This window comes from Pinus tabuliformis, chromosome 9, assembly GCF_031772625.1.
Source record: "Pinus tabuliformis cultivar Carrire ecotype Pingquan chromosome 9, CPIR1, whole genome shotgun sequence".
NCBI lineage: Eukaryota > Viridiplantae > Streptophyta > Pinopsida > Pinales > Pinaceae > Pinus > Pinus tabuliformis.
Window position 1 is genome coordinate 1173668953 of NC_142307.1, and position 13212 is coordinate 1173682164.

A 13212-nucleotide genomic window follows, 5' to 3' on the forward strand; every position below is an offset into this window, starting at 1 on the left:
TTTGACTAGGTTGAATTATACTAGCCTCTAGCATTTCCGCAACCATATGTTCACTTTCACTCTTTTGGGCATAGGGATATCTGTACGACATAATGTTTGGAGGAACACTTCCTGGAATCAGATGAATAGCATGATCATGATCATGAATAGGTGGGAGACCTTTGGGGGTCTCAAATACCTTGGAATTATTGTCCAAGACTTTTTGGAGATCTGGAGAAATAGACAATTTCGATGTGGAAACATCTAGCGAACATAATTGTGCAATTACACCTCTTTGTTCCTTTTTTAGAAGATTTGTCATACCGTTAGAGCTTATTATATTTCCTAGTTTCCTTGCAATACCCCTTAATTCAACTTCCTTTCCTTCTACAGAAAATTTCATGAAAAGTTCTTGAAAATTAAAAGCTATTGTACCCAAGGATTGTAGCCATTAGACTCCTAGTACAACATCAACACCTCCCATTGGAATGGAAAGAATTGGGCTAGTCAATACATATTCTCCCATGGATAGCTTGATATTATGGCACTTTCCAGAGAAATTTATTGTTCCTCCATTTGTAACCATCACTTGACACTCTAGTGCTGGATATAGGAATCAATTCAATTCTTTTGCTACCTTACAATGAATAAAATTGTGGGTACTTCCTGAATCAATCAACACTATTACCTTTTTCTTCTTGATTTTTCCTTCTATCTTGATGGTTTGAGGAGTGGTATTTCCTACCAATGCATTACAAGATATGGTCAGATTCATTTCTTTTTCATCTAGGCTTTGTTCCTGGAGTATATCCTCTTCTTTTGACCTTTCTTGCTCCTTTTCTTCTTCCTCTTCACAATCTATGTAGAATAATTTCTTCTCAGCACACTTATGACCTTTAGTGTATTTGCTATCACAACTGTAATAAAGCCCTTTTGCTTTTTTTTCTTCCAATTGTTGTGGTGTCAACCTTATAGGTTGTGGAAGACTAGGGGCAACAAAACTTCCATATTTATAGTTGTGAGTGGTATGCTTCCTGGTTGTCATAATTTTGCTTTCCATTTTTCTTGCTAACCTGAATGACTTCTCTAATGAATCAGGTTCCCAAAGGCAAACATCATGTTGGATATTATCCTTTAAAGTCCCTATGAACACATCAATCCTATGATCCTCTGGCATATTTTTTACCCTAATGTTCAATTTTTGGAATTCTTCAATGTGCTCCATTATTGAACCCTTTTGTTTGAGACTTATCAATTGGCTAAAAAGAGTGTTGCTTTTTGTATCCTCATAATGTGCTGTCAATTATTCCATAAAAATTGCCCAAGTGATAATTTGTTTACGAGAGAAAAGCTATTGATAGCATACAAACTGATTTGGTTCCAAATTTAAAGTTGCAATACGTACCTTTTGTGTGTTTTGCACATTATTGAGATCAAAAAATTGCTCCATCTGTAATATCCATGTTGTAGGATCCTTGCCATCAAACTTCCTCATATCGATTTTTGGAATATGGTGGGTCTTCGATCCAACATTAGAGTCTATGAAATCATGATTAACATTTCTTTTGTTCGCATCATGAATTTCCTTTACTACTCTTTCACCATTTGTAAGTATTTCTTGTAGAAAGTTTGTCAAATCTATCTTCAAATCTGCCATGTCTGTCTTCAAATCTGCCATGTCTCTCTTCAAATCTGTCTTCAAATCTGCCATGTCTCTCTTCAAATCTGTCTTCAAATCTATCTTCAAATCATCCATCTTAGCTTTTGTGCCCTTTATCTTAGATTCCACGCCATTGATATTAGCTTCTATTAGCTTTTGTGGGAGTGACATTTGTTGCACTTGGTCTTGTAATTTTGATATATCATGTAGCATTTCTTCCTCTTCTTCATGAGTCATGCTAGAGCTTTCAAGTTGCTTACTAGGTGTTTTCATTTTCTTTCCTCGGGGCATCAGTTACCGATAATAATGCTCTACTATGCCCTTTGAATTCCTTCAAAATAATTTTTCAAACCAAGCTTAAGCAAAAATTTAAAAAAATCTACACACCTTTTTTCACTTTGTAGGAGCTCGATATTGCCTCTGATGTATCTCTGTAATTTCGAATCATTTAGTTCTAAAATTATGATCTACAGTATCCCTATGTGTCCTCTTTCCAATTCCACCAGTCTGATCCAAATTGGATTCTCCAAGAAAGAGTTATGCCAAATCTCCCATAGTGACCTGATTATAGACTAGTTCAGTAGAGTGAACTTGTACGACATGCCACGTCTCCCTGTTTCGACCTTTGGCTCTGAAAAATATATATAAGAAACTGCAGTCCGTCCTCTTTCTATACCTTCTTATAAAACTTCAATTCGATGCTCAGAGAGAAAGTTATGACATTTTTCCTTATCTCACCTGTTTGGAATGTAATTCGAGAGTCTGCAGAAAGACCAACTTCCTCAGATCATATCTCTGCAAATATAGCGCAAAAAGATCTAAAATTTAGACCCAAGGTTTAGTGTGAGTTCTTCTCAAATGGTTTTTTTTTTTTGCTTCTGAGATGTCGCAGAAAAAAAGGTATAGCGAAAATTCCACGATGACCTATTTGGAGCAGTGAAACCCTAGAATCCAAAGCTCTAATACCAAATGTTATGAAACCAGCTCACAAAAAGATAGAAAAGATAGATCAATGCCTTAGAATTTAGCCTCTTCGAGGGGAAAAACTCCTTTAAAGTACATAAATGAATGATTCTTTGATAATTCAAATGACAAAACCTCCTTTCTATATATAGGAGTCTAAGGAGTCACAATATAACCCAGCTGACCTAACAATAATAATATAAAGGCACAAAAATAACAATAGAGGGATTCTATGGGGCACAGTAATAACAATATGGGGACAATAAGGGCACAAAAATATTAATAAGGGATATAACTACAATAGTAATGGGGTAATCACTAGTATTATAGGGACCTAACATGTTCCACCTACAGTAAACACATACCATATGGTGCTCCTCCAATTATCTCTATCACCCGCCATATATGCATTAACATATCCTTGTAGAACAATGTTTGAACCACCAAAGCATAATGCTTGATTTGTGGTACCTCTCAAATACCTGATAATCCATTTCACCGTCATCCAATGTTCTTTTCCTGGATTGTTCATGTACGTGCTTACAACTCCCACTGCATGTGCAATATCAGGCTTTGTGCATACCATTGCATACATTAAGCTTCAAACTGTTGATGCACATGGAACTTTAGACATATAAGCTGTTTCTTCCTAAGTCTTGGGACACACCTCTTTACTTAGTTTGAAATGGATACCCAAAGGTATACTAACTAGTTTTACATTCTGCATATTAAATATTTTCAACACCTTTTGTATGTACTCGTTCTGAGACAATGTTAATTTGCGATTCTTCTTCTCTCTAGTTATTTTCATACCAAGGATTTGTTTTGCAGCACCCAAATCCTTCATTGCAAATGAGTTTGCCAATTTTCTTTCGAGCACATTTATTTCATGCATGTTAGAACCTACAACAAGCATGTCGTCTACATACAATAACAATATAATATAGCTTCCATCATTTTGTCTTTTGATATAAACATAATGATTAGAGTGACATCTAGTATAACCTTGTTCAGACATAAACCTGTCAAATTTTAGATACCACTGCCTTGGAGCCTATTTTAAGTGATACAAGGTCTTCTTCAACCTGCACAGTAGTTTCTCCTTCCCTTTTACCTCATATCCTTGTGAATGTTGCATATATATTTCTCCCTCCAAATTCCCATGGAGAAAGTTTGTCTTTACATCTAACTGTTCAAGATGCAAATCTTCAGCTACTACTAGAATTAAAATAGTTCTGACTGAAGTAATTTTAACAACAAGAGAAAATATATCAGCATAGTTTATACCATTTTTTTGTGCAAACCCCTTCACCACAAATCTAGCTTTATACCTTTTTCTACCTCCATCTTCTTCCTTCAACCTGTAAACCCATTTATTCTACAATTTGTTTTTACCTGCAGGTAACCTAACTAAGTGCCAAGTCTAGTTATGTACTAAGGAGTCCATCTCTTCTTTCATGGCTTGCTCCCACTTCTTCCTGGCTTCTACCTGCATTTTTTCTTCATAACATTCCGGTTCACCAGAATCAGTCAACAATACATAATATAATGAAGGAGAGTATCATTCAAGGGATCTACTTATCTTGGTAGATATTCTAACATCACTTTCAGGTGTTTGAGGTTCTTTTTGTTGTTTTGGTTGTAGCTGTTGTTTTTCTAGTTGTTGATCATTATGATTTCTAGGCACCTTCACTTTTTATGTGATCTCATCAATCACTGTGTATTATTTGTTTTATTTTTCCTATTTATTTCCTACATTTGATCCTTATACAAAAAAATTTCATTGAATATGACATCTCTTCTCCTAATGGTTTTGTGTTTATCATAATCATAAAAGCGATAACCAAAATCATTAACACCATATCCAATAAAGGTACATTTCTTTGATTTTTCCTCAAGCTTTGTTCTATTTTATTTATTAATGTGGACAAAGGCTTCATCACCAAAAGTCTTTAAAAATGAGTAGTTTACCCTTTTTCCTGTCCATGCCTCCTCTGGAATACCACCATCCAAGGAACTTGAAAGCCCTCTATTTATTAGATAAACAACAGTATCTACAGCATCTGCCCAAAATTTTAAAGGAAATCTTGCATGCAATTTCAAGCACCTTGAATGCTCCATGATTGTCCTGTTCATCCTTTCTGACACACCATTTTCTTGTGGTGTTCCTGGAACTGTATTCTCTCTGCGAATTCCATTCTCTAAACAATGCCTATCAAACTCTTTGTTGCAATATTCACCTCCATTGTCTGAATCTAAGACACTTCAACCTTTTTCCTATCTCATTTTCAACCAAAGCTTTCCATTTCTTGAAAGTATCAAATACATCATATTTATTTTGAATACAATAAATCCAGGTTTTTCTAGTTGCATCATCAATAAAAGTAACATAATAACGAGAGCCAGCGAGAGATGATACATGAGAAGGTCCCCATACATCAGTATGCACAAGCTCTAATTTTTCGCTCTTCTTTTCTTTCCCAACTCTAAGGAATCTGACTCTCTTCTATTTTCCATAAACACATTTCTCACATAATTCTAAATCAACATGCTCCAAAACTGGAGACAAATTTATTGAGTGAAGAATTTGCATCCGCTTCTCACTCGTGCCCAAGGCTATGATGCCACAATGTCATATCTTCTCTTGTAGAGGCTAATGCATTAACATAATTAGAAATACCATTTCATAAATACAATGTACCAACCTTTTCTCCTTTTTCTATTACCAGGGATCCTTTAGTGACCTTCCAAGTTTTATCTATAAAAGTAGTTACACATCCTTCATCTCCCAACTGCCCTGTTGAAATTATGTTTTTCTTCATATCTAGAACATGCCTTATCTCCTTCAACAACCATTGATTTACATTCTATTGTTTTATGAAAATTGTACCCGTTCCAATGATTTTATAGGGTTTATCATCACCCAATCGAACCTGTCCAAAATCTCCTAGATCATAATCATGAAAATGTTTCCTATCAGGTGTGGAATGGAATGAGGCCCCTAAATCTACCACCTAGGCATCAATAATATTTTCTAATGAAAGAATTAAAGAATCTTGCAACACATCACCTATCACATTCACTTCATGATTGTTTCCTTGTTGCATGTCTCCTTCTTTTCCTTTCCGAGACTTGCAGTCTTTCTTCAAGTTTCCTTTCTTCCCACATTTCTAGCACACTATCCCTAATCTAGACTTGGATCTGTCTTTCCTTGACTTACTGTGATATCCTGGGCTCTTTCCTCTTTCCATTTTTCTTCCCCTAGTCTCTGTAGTCAAATCATTACCTGATGTCTCACCGGAGCTTTTCCATCTGATTTCCTTGCTAAGGATTGCACCGACAACATCATCAAACTTTAAAGTAATAGATCCAGAGACAAATTTACTAATGGCCATAACTAAACCATTCCAACTTTCTAGCAATGAGCATAGAAATAACAGAACCCAACTTTGTCATCAAAAGTTACCCCTACAGAACTTAACTGATTGTTAACTGTATTAAATTCATTTAAATGATCAGCAAAAGATCCACCTTCTGACATCTTCATATTAAATAAATGCTTCATAAGAAATATTTTATTTGAGGCTTAGGTTTTTTCATATAGTTTTGCCAATGTTGACATTAAACCTTCTGTTTTCGTTTCCTTTGAAATATTAAAGGCTACTGATGCCACTAGGCACAACTTTATTGTTCCAAGTGCCTTTCTGTTGAGAATATCGCATTCTATGTCTGTCACACTTGTCGGGTTCTTTGTCTTTCTGCTCAATGGTAGGTACAAATATTTATGATACAAGTAATGTTCCATCTGCATCTTCCACAGCTGGTAGTTTTGGCCATTAAATGTTTCGACCCTAAACCTACCATCTTCCGCCAATGCTCCCACTCGAACTAGGAACCCTTCTCTCCTATGAGTTTATCATCTAAATAGACCTTCGTCTCTAATACCATTTGTTAGAAAATTATATATTACAAAGAAATGGAACACATAAAATATTGCATAAATATAAACACAGAAAATGCATAACACAAGAGAGACACAGATATATGTGGTTCACCCAATTTGGGCTACATCCATGGAGAAACAACCAATCCTTCCTTTTAAATTATCTAGCAAAATGAAGAGATACAACCTACAGCAAATCCGCTTTAATTCCCTCTTCGTTCTCACACAATCTCCTCTCTTTTTCTCTTTCAGAATACACATCTACATAGCCGCAATACAATTTCCTCATATATACCGAGGGGTTTCCTTCTAAGGAAAAAAAACCCTAAATTAAACATAACTTCTGTCATCAAATTTCTGCGTAATGAACGGCCCAAATTGAATAGGAAATTACAACATTTTACAAGGCAAATTTACATCTATTTTTAGTTTCGGGGGCGCTACCCCTGATCCCCCGCCGGGGGGGCTCTAAAGAATTGTCGTTGCCCCCCTCGGCGGCATGCATAAATGGGCGACGTTGCCGCCACAGTAAGAAATGGGGACCAATGCAGCGATACCTCTGAATAAAGAAGATAATCAAGCTCCATACCCAAAAAAACTACCTAGAGGACCCAGATATGGCCCTTCCCGAGGGCGCTGCATGGAGCGAGATGGGTAAAAAAATTTAAATTTTATGTTATTTGATTTGTTTTATTATGAATATGATATTTAAGAAGTTAAAAAAAAAATTATAACAAAAATCTTACCAAATTATTTGATCATGATGCAGATGTTGGACAAGTAAGACCTGAGGGTCTGCCTAGACACAGGTGTTGTGGGAGAGATGTAGAGAGAGCAGTATCTGAGACCGAAAGAGTCTTACATACAGTGCAGAGGAACTTGGAGGGTCTAACTCGCCATGTTCGAATGGAAGCTATAGAGGATCTCCCTGAGGGTCTTCAGAGGCGGGTGGTAGGAGCACCACAAGAGTGGGTGAGGTTCTTCCGACAGATGGAAAATTCCATCATCCACTTCCATGATGCACATCTAGGGCAGGGCCCACAGAATTAGCTTCTAGATGACTGATATTTTTTGGACATGAACGAGCCTAAGCCCTAATTTTGTAAGACATTTGTTCACATTTTGTAATATTTTGAACATATTATTCCTATCTATATACAAACAGTTTCTCAATGGTTTTATCATATATACAAATGATTTCATTGTATTTTTATTTTAATGTGATGAATGATTAATGTGCCAATCTAATGCTTGATTACCTATAGAATCCGCAAATGAATTTTTTGATCATGGAATATGAATGAAAGTAATAAAAATAAATTATCTTTGCAATAATCTCACTCTTAGAAATTGGCAATGTAATAAAGGATATCTCACACGATATAAGTTATGTAGTTGAGACACCACCAGCTATGACTCCAAATAAACTACTAATGATTCAACACTAAAATATATTGCTTAAGATAGAAAATTAATGACATGATTGTATTCAGCCTTATTATTGGATGCAGGACCGATACATGTACCTCTTGTGATTAACAACTTACTAGATGGATAGTAAATTACCCAAGAGGCGGAAGCTAAGTTCCAAGTATGTCTACTAGCACCAGCAGCGAATCCTAGATACATCATATCACCCATTAACACCTGCCAAAGTAGACCAAAATACCACCATCACCACAAGACCCATAGACATAAATAAACAACTATGTACAATATTTACAAAACAAAGAAAATTCTAGGAAATATCCTAGGCATAATACTTCTTAAAATAGAGCCCATTTCTGGGCTCCGACAACACATTTCCTTCAAAGTCAAACAACTCATAGGCACCTTTTTTCAAGAAATTTCTAATGATGAACAGACCATACCACATAGGTTTGAACTTGCCTACCCCCAAGGCGTCTTTATCTTGGTCATATACCAGGACAAGGTCACTTTCAGAGAAAACCCTAGGATGCACAACTTATCATATTGGGTTTTTACTCTCTTTTTATGAGCCTCATTTATAGTGGCTACATCTCGATGTTGCTCATCAAGATGTTCCAAATGAATAAGGCATTCTTTGAGACTAGATGTGTCTGTAAGAAGTTCAACTACTAATTTGAGGGATGGAATCTCACACTCTATAGGGAAGATTGATTCCAAATCATAAACTAACTGAAAAGGAGTGGAACTTGTGGTGACCTTAACCGACATGTAGTATGCCCAAAGTGTAGTATATAGCATGATGTGCTAGTTAAATCTAGATTTATTCATCATCCTTTTAGGATAATTTTAAGGGATTTATTCATGGCTTCAACCTTACCATTGGCTTGAGGATAATATGGAGATGATTGCTCGTGTCGGAATCCTAATTTTAAAGCCAACTCAGACATCATATTATTTTCGAAGTAACTGCCATGGTCAGTGACAATCTCCTTTGGAATATCGAAACAGGAGATGACCTGGTTGAAAAGGAAAAGAGTTGCTATCTGACCATCATTGGCAAAAGTAGGCATAGCTTGAACTGTTGCCAAAGCTAATTTCTCTATATGATAATATCGAATTTCAAGACCAACTAAGCCTCGACTCAAATAGTAAACCACATGCTCTCTAAGAGAATGGTCCTCCTGAACCAGAACCATCCAAAAGGTTGATTCTTCCGATGTGACATATAATAGGAAATCCCAGTTATAATCGGGTGGACTCAATAGAGGAGCAAAGGTCAATGCCTTTTTCAAAGCATCGAAGGAGTGCTGAGTGAAATCATCCCAAAAAATGGAACTCTTTTCTTTAGAAATCTCATAAATCCTTTTGTGATCTCAACATAATTTACGATAAATGTCCTTAATAAATTAGCTTTACCTTGGAGACTCTGAAGCTGGTGAACTGTTGATGGGGGAGGCAACTGAAGTATTACGTAAACCTTGAAGGGATCAACATGAATCCCTTCATCAGATACTATGAACCCCAATAACCAACTGGATGTGACAGCCAAAACGCATTTATTAGGATTCAACCAGATTTTATAGTAATGACATCATTTGAAAACCAATTGAAGGTGATGTGGATGATCAATTCTCTTTCGAGAATGAGCAGCTAGGTCATCCAAATATGCGTCTATAATGTGAATGATGTCATGGAAAGCACAAGACATGTCACGTTGAAATGTGGCTCCAACATTTTAAGGCCAAAAGGAATCTTTTTGTATGCAAATGTACCCCGAGGGAAAATAAATGTTGTCTTGTGTTGATGTTCAAGAAGGATAGTTATTTGATTATATCCTGAAAAACCATCCATGAAGGAAAACACTTCATCTCCAAAACACTCATCAATGATCTGATCAATAAACAAAGTGGGGAAATTATCTTTAGGATGAGATTTATTCAAATCCATAAAGTCAATGCATACATAGATCGTTCCTTGATTTTTATCAACAGGGACTAGATTCGAGACCCATTCAGTTAACGGAACGAGGTATATGAAACTCACCATTAGCAACTTTTCAACCTCAGCTTTAATAATTGCTACTTTCTTAGGGTTTACCAATCAAAGCTTCTATCGTATAGGCTTAGCGATTTTGTAATTCTTGATCTCATGTTGAACTATTGATGGATCAATTCCATACATTTCCTCATAAGACCAATCAAACAAATCTCAAATTTCTTTGAAAATTTGGTGTAAATCTTGATTTCTTTAGGGGAACATGTAGCTCTGATGAAGACATTTTCGATAATATTGGGATTCCTGGAGATGTTCACCGGAATAGTTTATGAAATAATAGACATATTACCTTAAAAAAAAATATGTGTTGGGGCCAAAGGATTTAAGATTTTGTGAACACTTCCAGTTGAAGAAGGACTGGACAAAGACTCAATTCAATGCAAGTCAAGGATAAAATATGACCAATGATGCAAGTCATCCCACGATATTTCTACATCATTCATTGCTTCTAGGATTTCCTCTTCATATGGTAAGACTATATCAATGCAGCACGGAAAATTTTAAGGATGAAAATTTATTTTAAAGTTTAGAAACATTGGTTAATATCACTAGTACATAATATGCAATTTTTAAAATGTTTGGAAATTTTTTTGTAAAGTAATCAAAATTTTGACAATTTTCTATAGTCTCTATGTAAAATTTTGGTGATTTTTAAGGTAAACCAAGTTTATAGTATAAAATTTCGGCGAACAACTTTTAGAAAAAATGGAAATTAGTGAATCATTTTTTTGGAAAAAAAGATGGAAAATTATCCCACTTGTGAATATTAGCCCCTAAAATTTTCCCTACAAGGCAATCCATAGCTGAATTAGAGTCAAGAGTCCAGACAAGAGCCACATCTCCATCCACATCCTCCTATGAGAGAGGAATGGGATCATAATTTACAAAAGTAACTATAGATTGGTACTCAATTTCTACTACAAATATAGGGTATTCCATTCCACCTACTTTCCCTTCCTCTAATGTGGCAGTAGAGGGGGGTAAGGGCCAAGGATCAGAAAAATAATGGGTTCTAAAGAAACTCTTCGAGGAGTGGCCTTGGAGGATTAAATAACATAAATAGGAGAAATAGGAGAAAGAACATCAAAAGTACCCATCAATGAGGAATACATTCTAACTCCCAAATTCTCCATAGGTTGCTTGGTATTCTTCACCAAGGGGATGGTAGAATCATAAGATGCATTGGGATCTGTTATCACTCAAGTTGTTCCCTTTGACTCCCAAGGGAATACGGCCGAGGTAACCACAAACCAATCTTTGGACTGCAAGTTCTAGCCCACCTGCAATCAGAGAGGGCTCTCTCTTTATAATTTAGCTTTGTTGATGATGATTTTAGGCTAGCTATTGAGTTCAATGGGGTTTTGTTTGAGTTTTGGTGGGAAGGATGAAACTTTCAAGTAGAGAAGAAGTGCATAGTATGATAAGTTCAAACCATTGGGCGTGGAGTCATGGAGTAGGACTGCTGGTGCGTTTTCTTGGTCATAAGAGGAATATGGAGCAAGATAGATGCACATGAAACAACTTGCAAGCTAAATGGAGATGGATTGAAGGCTAAGGAATGAGAGGCAATTAAGAATCTCTCTTTCAGCTTAACAGAGGGAAGGTGAATGAGCTCTATCTAGGAGCAGTAAAGAATCCCTAGATAACTGTCAAACATGGGTGAATTAGGAGAAATATGAGCCAAAGGGAATTCATATTCATTACCAATTCAGAGGAAAACATAAAGAAACAACAGAAATTGAGCATAGAGTGCAATCAAGCAATTTCTAAGCTAATCTTTTTATTTTCTATTTAGATGGTGACATATGTATGATATGAGCATATATCAATGGAAAACAGAGGTAGAAATCACTTATTGAGTCGTGTTGTAGCACAAGAATTCCATATTCATTCTTTAAAACATTAATAACACAGCAGACAGTCCATCCTCCAAGCTTTTGAGCAGTCTTTGATTAATGAAAACATCAAGTATACAGAGCGAGTCTCTCTTGGAGCAAATCAACCAACCAACCCTTTAAACAGTGAATTAGGGTGGTTTTATAAGCAAAATATCTACAAGAATCAGATCTCAGACAGATATGTTGTAATAAGTGTCTTTAACCTAACAATATGCCTGAAATAAATGCAAGAAAATATCTTCGAGCTGCGCTGGGGGCAGCTATAAAAAAAAAAGTTAATGTGTTGTCTTTATGGCTCTGTGCTGATCATTTAGTCATAACTGTGCTTTGGGTTTTGATCCCCTGCTCTTGAGTAGTTTTGAGGTGCATTAACTGTGATTTGAGAGTTTTGAAATAGCTTCACCGCTTTCTTTGACTTTTCTTGGGGGCCTTCAATGTTTGCCTGCTTTGGAAATACGGATTTCCACTAACTGATAATCTTCGCCGCTTCCTCTGATACACTTTCACTAAACCCGGGCTCCTTGTTGTCTTATGACTGCTTTAAACTGTCCCATCGACATTTTATGGCTGTTGTTCGACCCTCTGTTTGTCTTTAGAACTGTCTTTGCCCCTTTTCCGAACCTATGTGAAGAAATTCCTGTGAATTTGTGAATTTCGGGCCCTGCTGGTAGCCGCACCATGAGAGGGCTTCCATTTTGGCCTATTTCCCTTAGCGATGTGCGATTAGTGCTAAGCGCTAATCACGCATCAAAAACTGCCTCGGTTTTTCATTCCGGGCATCCGTTGCTGCAGATTTCGCGCTTCGCGCCCTTTTTGATGATGATGTCAGCATGATGTCAGTGGTGGGTCCCAGTACGGCGGTGATGTGGCAGGGTGACGTCAGCAGTACGGCTAGGTGACGTGGTGGTATGGTAGGGGTGATGACATGGCAGCGACGTGGCAATGACGTGGCAAGGACACAGTGGCAGGAGGCCGATGCAGGATGATGACGTCAGGATGACGTGGTGCTGACGTAGGAGGGCAGAAGGCGGTATCCAGTTTTCCCCGCACCGCTTTTCCGCATAGGTGGTATTGGGGGAGGGGCCTCCGAAGACACCGGGAGGCTGACACGTGGCGGGGGTACGGCGGGGAAACCGCCCATCCCCCGGACGATAAACTCTGGCAGATCGAGGCGCAGGAATAACCGCCCACCGTTGATCTGATACACTGGGTATCGGACGGCTGGCGGGTGGATTGGGGTAGGGCGCAACTTTGGAGCGGGGCCCGCGCAAATTTTTAAAATA